The sequence below is a fragment of the Mesocricetus auratus genome, unplaced genomic scaffold (genome assembly GCF_017639785.1).
Source record: "Mesocricetus auratus isolate SY011 unplaced genomic scaffold, BCM_Maur_2.0 Super-Scaffold_100019, whole genome shotgun sequence".
NCBI classification, from domain to species: domain Eukaryota; kingdom Metazoa; phylum Chordata; class Mammalia; order Rodentia; family Cricetidae; genus Mesocricetus; species Mesocricetus auratus.
This window is the reverse complement of record NW_024429200.1, coordinates 36,810,932-36,817,840: the sequence shown is the minus strand read 5'-3', so window position 1 is coordinate 36,817,840 and position 6,909 is coordinate 36,810,932. Positions and strand designations below refer to the sequence as shown.

At 41.3% G+C, this 6,909-nt stretch overlaps 1 pseudogene; it reads left to right on the top strand.

Annotated features, from left to right (window-relative positions):
- Window positions 1-3,959: 3,959 nt before the first annotated feature.
- Window positions 3,960-4,851, top strand: LOC121132977 (annotated as a pseudogene).
- Window positions 4,852-6,909: the final 2,058 nt, after the last annotated feature.

The following is a 6,909-nucleotide window of genomic DNA, read 5'->3' as shown; positions in this document are numbered from 1 at the left end:
GCCAACTAATAATCTTTTAATTGAATTTTTAAACAGTGTCTCGAACTTGGAACAACCTCATTCACATCTGTTCAAGCTCAGGACTCACATCATACCTAAAATGAATTTTCTGAGCCTACAACTTTAAATCAGATTGTGCTTTTGATTTGCTATGGATGGTAACACATTTTTACATAGGAAACTGGCAGTGTGGTGCAAGAGCTCTGCCCTGTCCCAAGCCATTTGAGTCCCAATTCTGGTGTGGAAGTACAGCAGCCAGCAACAAATCACTTTTCAATTTACATTTCTCACTTGAAACTCAGGGAAGCAAAGCTTTCAGGATGAGTTGTTCTTAGAATTTAAGATTATAATCTATGTGATACATAATGCCACCCCCTGACCCAAAGAACCTTAATACCTAGATGTTATCAAGTAGAGCATAATTTGCATAAACAATCAACTGCATTTAATTTTTGTAATAGATCTACAGAATTTTACCTTGTGACAAAAGCATTTTTACAATTTCAGTCTCATATCTAAAATAAATAGGAATACTTCATAAGAGACAAGACAGATATTTGAGTTATAAACTTTGCTTCTACTGAGGACTTCAGGTAACATATGCATACCACTTTAAGGACTACATTAGTGGGCAGTATTATCTTAACAACTATATTGGTGTGCATATCCAGTTAGTATGAGATTCTTAATTGCTTTTGAAATAAATTATTTCCATATTCAAAGAGTTTGACTTATTATAAAAGTTTCTAATTCACATGCATAAGACACATGAATAAGAAAATTACAAAGTTGTAACAAGCTAGCTGACATCTATCTTTACTATTTCATATACTTTAATTTTCTTTTGTAAAAAGGTAACTTCAGTTTTTAATTCCTCCTCCTTTTTCTGATAATCCGACAACAAATGATTTTGCTTCTCCAGCTGCTGATGTAGAGCGTGGACCTGCTGCTTCACGAGAACCAGCTCCTCAGCAGTGGTACTGTGGATGCTGCTCTGCAATGTCTCACTGACCTGTAAGTTGAAAATAGAAAGAACCTTCAACCTACTGAACATTCAATGACTGTTCATGAACAGACATCTGGAATCTTATTCTGCTGACACTGGCTCTCTGTGACCTCTCTTCTCTTCAGGACTTTGAGATCAGCTGATGCTATGACTGGACTGAGACACCAAACTATCTTCTAAATGATAGTTCAGAGAATGCAGTTCTAGTGAGGGAACTAGGACCGAGGTCACAATGCCAAGAGAAGTGGTCAGGAGCATACTGCTGCATCCTGGCTACTTTTCAGACTCTAGTTCCAATCTCTTTCAAAGTCTTGATTATATTTCTGTCCCTAAATTCTGTAGGACACCTGCATACTTCAATTGAACTCTCTGACTTAAGATATTTCAAGTTGTTTGTAATACTTGCTGTCAAACTCTGAGCAATGCAATCAGACACTGTGATAGTCAGGGTTACTACTGCTGAAAAATAAAACACCACCGCCAAAAGCAAGTTGGTGAGGAGAGGGTTTATTTGCCTTGTGTTTCCAGGTCATAGTTTATCATCAAAGGAATTCAAGCCAGGAACTCAAACTGGGCAGGAAGCTGGAGGCAGGAGCTGTCATAGAGGCCATGGAGGATTGCTGCTTGGTAGCTTCCTCCTCGTGGTTTGCTCAACCTGCTTTCTTAGAGAAAACAGGACCACCTCCCTAGGATGGCACTACTCATAATGATCTGAGCCCTCTATCACCAATCACTAGTTAAGAAAATGCCTCACAGGCCAATCGTATGGAGGCACTTTCTCAACTGAGGTTCCCTTCTTTCATATAACTCTAGATTATCATAATACTAGCCAGGGTGGATTCCCAAGGTAAACATAAAGTAAATGAAAGGTGTAGAGTAGATCAAGTTACCATTTACAACCTAACTAAAACCATGCCAGGACTGCATAGGTCCAATACAACTACAGAGTGATGTCTGCAAAAATCCATTCAGTTCATCTTGTTAAGATTTCGAAGAATTTTAAAACAGAAATATGGAGTTTAATACAAATAACAGTAGGAAACCACTCATGAAAATGATTTACAATTCTTGGTTATGCTGTGCAGTGGTAGCAGTAAAAGCCTTTAATCCCAGGACTCGGGAGGCAGTAGCTGTCGGATCTCTGTGATGAGGCCAGCCTAGTCTACATAGTGAGTTTCCAGAAAAGGCTTAAAAGCTACACAGAGAAACTGTCTCAAACAAACAATTTTTGGTTACTAATATCAAAACAGATTTACCAGTGTTTTCAGTATGCTAAAGTAGTACTTATTTTACTATACAAAAAAGCAGCAAATGGCTCCACAGTAAGTTTTGATTTGTCCTGGAATTTTAAAAAGTATATAATTCATTGCTTAAAAACCAATAAATGGCTGGGCAGTGGTGGCGCACACCTTTAATACCAGCACTGAGAAGGCAGAGGCAGGCAGATCCCTGAGAGTTCGAGGCCAGCCTGGTCTACAAGAACTAGTTCCAGGACAGCCTTGAAAGCCACAGAGAAACCCTGTCTCAAAAAGCCAAAACAAAACAAACAAACATTGTTGTACTCATAATACTTACATGCTGGAATTGAATTTTTAATTTCTCCTTTATTTCTATCAATTGGAAAAATTCGTTAATCATTTCATCTGTCTCTTTTCTTGACTGCTGCAAATGAGCAGTTAGCCGAGTAATGATGCTGTCTCGTTGTTTTATGGCAGCTTCAAATTCATATAGCTAAGAGAAACCAGTGAAGACTGTAAATATTAGCTTTTAGGTGTTTTTTCCACAGTTAAATAATCTTCCATGAAAGCTACTGGCCTGTCCAAATCAGTTCTAATTCAAATCTGACTTTGAAAACATGTATCTGCATTAAGGAAGGAAGAGAATATATTTGGGTTGACTTTTCCATGTTTTCTTATAGAAGAAGCATCTTTATGCTTTGGAGTGCCCCTATTAAATCAGGGCAACAGCAACAGACACGTTTAACCCCAGCTTGATTCTGAAGAGGCTGGAATGAAGTATGCTGTCATTTTTATCAGTGCCCCTCTTCATCTTGACCTCTCTGCATAGCAGATGTCACTGTCACCAATGAGATGACTTACAAGGCCTTGTTGACATTCCTCATGGGTTTAAGTCATACTTTTTGTGGTTTACACCAACTTCCCTCAGACTGATGTCAAAAAGATACCTGTCATACAGGAGTGGTTTCACTCTAGCTACCTTACACAGTTAAATTTTGAAAGTTCAAATATTGCAGCTGTGTTTCTGCGATCCTCATTTTAAATGGGCTTCATGATTCTACCTGTGTACAAGAACAAAAATTATGAAACGACCTAGGTTGCCATTGCAAAGCCCCCCCGTGTAATGAGCACACACACACTACCATTCACATGTATACAAACCAAAGCCACAGGAGGTGAGCACACCCTCTTCAGCACTTCCGTCCCCCAGGTGGCCCTCATTCCTTCCAGTTGTTGAGTTAGTTCTTCAGTCTCATGCTGTTTCCCAGCCAAATCATTTTCAGTCATCTCAACGCAGGTCTGACTGCACTGAGCTCCTTGTTCAGAATGAGACTATCATGTCCAAATTCTTTTCCCTAAATCAATCCACGGTTTTTAATAATTCAGTACTAGCAACATTCCTCAGGCAAAGGAATGAAACTTAAAATTACCCAGCAAAGTCCATTTTAAAATATTCCTATCTCCTGCAAGGTCATTAATACAGAAATCTTTGTTAGTAATGAGATAGACACCTTAGCAGCATAAACAGGATTTCTGCACTACAAAAAGGAGATAACTGGTTTTGTTAAGTATTAAAAACAAATACAAGCTGTGTTAGTAAGCTGGGCACCTTTACACAGTATAAAACATTAGTACCGCCCCAGAGTCCGGGAGTCAATGCCGGTTGCCAACCCAGTCCTGTCCCGCGCTCGGCTGCCTTTCCTCTTCCTTTCCACATGACAGATGCCGCTGTGTCCTTCACCAAGGACTTCTTGGCAGGTGGAGTGGCTGCAGCGATCTCTAAAACAGCGGTAGCGCCCATCGAGCGGGTCCATCTGCTGCTGCAGGTGCAGCAGGCCAGCAAGAAAATCACGGCAGATAAGCGATAAAAGGGCATTATAGACTCATGGTTCGTATGCCCAAGGAACAGGGAGTCCTGTCCTTCTGGCGTGGTAACCTGGCCAATGTCATCAGATACCTCCCCACCCAGGCTCTCAACTTTGCCTTCAAAGATAAATACAAGCAGATGTTTTTGGGTGGTGTGGACAAGAGGACCCAGTTTTGGCGCTACTTTGCAGGGAACCTGGCATCGGGTGGTGCCGCTGGGGCCACATCCTTGTGCTTTGTGTATCCTGTTGATTCTGCCTGTACCCGTCTAGCAGCTGATGTGGGCAAAGCTGGAGCTGAAAGGGAATTCAAAGGCTTTGGTGACTGCCTGGTTAAGATCTACAAATCTGATGGGATTAGGGGCCTGTACCAAGGCTTTAATGTGTCAGTACAGGGCATTATCATCTACCGAGCTGCCTACTTTGGCATCTATGGCACTGCAAAGGGAATGTTCCAGATCCCAAGGATACCCGTATCTTCATCAGCTGGATGATTGCACAGTCTGTCACTGCATTTGCTGGCCTGACTTCCTATCCCTTGACGATTTGTCAACGTCTGATGATACAGTCTGGGCGCAAAGGAACTGATATCATGTATACAGGCACAATTGACTGCTGGAGGAAGATTGCTCGTGATGAAGGAAGCAAGGCTTTTTTCAAGGGTGCATAGTCCAACGTTCTCAGGGGCATGGGTGGTGCCTTTGGGCTTGTCTTGTACGATGAGATCAAGAAGTGCACATAATACGTCTTAGGTGTCTCCCCAAGAGCAGGCATGTTGTATAATACACCATATCTTGAACATTCTGGACAGATTCTCTGGGCTTGTCTGTTTTATCAATGGCAACTGTTTACCAATTGAAAAGTGGGAAGCAATAATATTCATCTGACCAGTTTTCTGTTAAAGCCATTTCCATAATGACAATAATGATGGGACTCAGTTATATCTTTTATTTCAGTCACTCCTAATAATAAAAATTGAAGAAATAAAAATATCTAAGACAAAAAAACAGCATTATACGTAGTGTAAATACTACATCTCTTTAATAAATTTGTAGGCTTCCCTGCTTTTGTCACAAAACGGCAGCCATTTGTCTGAAAAAAATTATTTATTATGCTCTTAAACTCTGTAATTTACCTAATAACAGTATTTCACTGAGCGTGGGGACCACAAATTCGTCCACACTCACTGGCCAGCTAACCCTAGGCATCCTCTGTCTCTGCCTCCCCAGTGCAGGAACTGCACACACACACACACACACACACACACACACACACACATTTTCATACTTTGTATGTGGGTGCCAGGGATGCAAGCTCATGCTTGTGTTGGCAGCACGTTACTCATCAAAAAGGCATAGTAAGTTCAAATGTCAATCATTCCTCAAACACCTGAGTGCTTACAATGCACCTTCTTCTCTTCCAGTCACCACTAATGTCCCTCATACTGCTTCTCCGTACAAAGGGTAAATGGACAGGCTACGGACTGCTATAGCTTTCAGAGTATGGATGTGAGGTCAGAGTTCAATGTCAGGTGTCTTTCTCAGTCTCTCTCCATCCTAATATTTTGAGATGGAGAGCTGAAGCATGAACCTGGGACTTACTGGTTCCACTGGACTGGCTGAGCCAAAGACCCAGGAATCCTCCTGTGTTGACTTTCCCAGTGCTGTGATTACAGAAACCACCAATCACACCTGGCTTTAACACAGGTGCTGAGGAAGCAAACCCAGGATCCCATTCTTCAACAGCAAGTACTTCAGAGCTGCACCATCTCCCCACCCCCTGAAAAGGCTTTGTCATCGCCTCTTTGGCTTCCCTCTCCTCTGCATCTGTCTGCTAGTCGTTAAGATGACAGAAAGACAACACAGGACAATTAAGAATTCTTCTATTGGATTAAGCCAATATCAAAGATGTATTTGATGTTATAGTCTTACGAATAAAAGTATCTGTTTCTTGCTATGGATTCTTCCTGTAGATTATTTCTTTCTGTAACAGACTTGGATTTACTTCTCACAGTTTAACACTATCTAGTCATTTACTGGGAACAGTTTCTGCCATGCAGTTCAAGTTTACTGATTACTTTCCTTAACTATGTGTGAGGCCAGTTTCCCACAATCAGGTCCTGGTTTCCTTCTCCATAGTAGTTGCAGAGATCTGCCTTCCTGCGATTGTCCTTAGCGACAGGCACTTGGTCAGTGTTTAGGGCCCAGACAAAAGGGTTCCATCTAAGACATTACCCAGATATCCAAGAATTACTACACACTCAAAGCTGTTGATTCATAGCTGCCTCGGTGGATAGAAAAAATAATCATGGCCTGGTTCTACCTCATTGTCAGATAGAGAAGTGATAACCTAAAGTCACCCTGCACTAAAAGATTCTCAAACTTCTTGTTTTATTAACTCAAGATTTAGCTCCCCTCTGTTTCCCCTGAGAAGATAAAGACAAAGGAAATCAGCCTCTTTGCTCATCCTCAGGGAAAAGTAAACTTTCCTGAATGCCCAGAACACTGGAAGGTGCCCGGTTTTGTTTCTTGTGTGAATTAAACTTAGACCCTTTCCTTGTCTCACAGCCCTAAGCAACTTGTTCTAAATGGTTCTCCTGAAAGTTTTACTCTATTGCTCTGTGTGTAAATGTTAACTGGCTTGCTGAACCTAAGAAACTCAAACCTCATATTGTATTACAAAAGAATTACTGATACAAGCATATATATACTTGTACCCCCAAGAGCTGGGGAGAAAAAGTGGATGAGAAGGAAGGGGAAGAGAAAGGAGGAGGAGGAGGAGACATCGTGTTGTAAGTAGA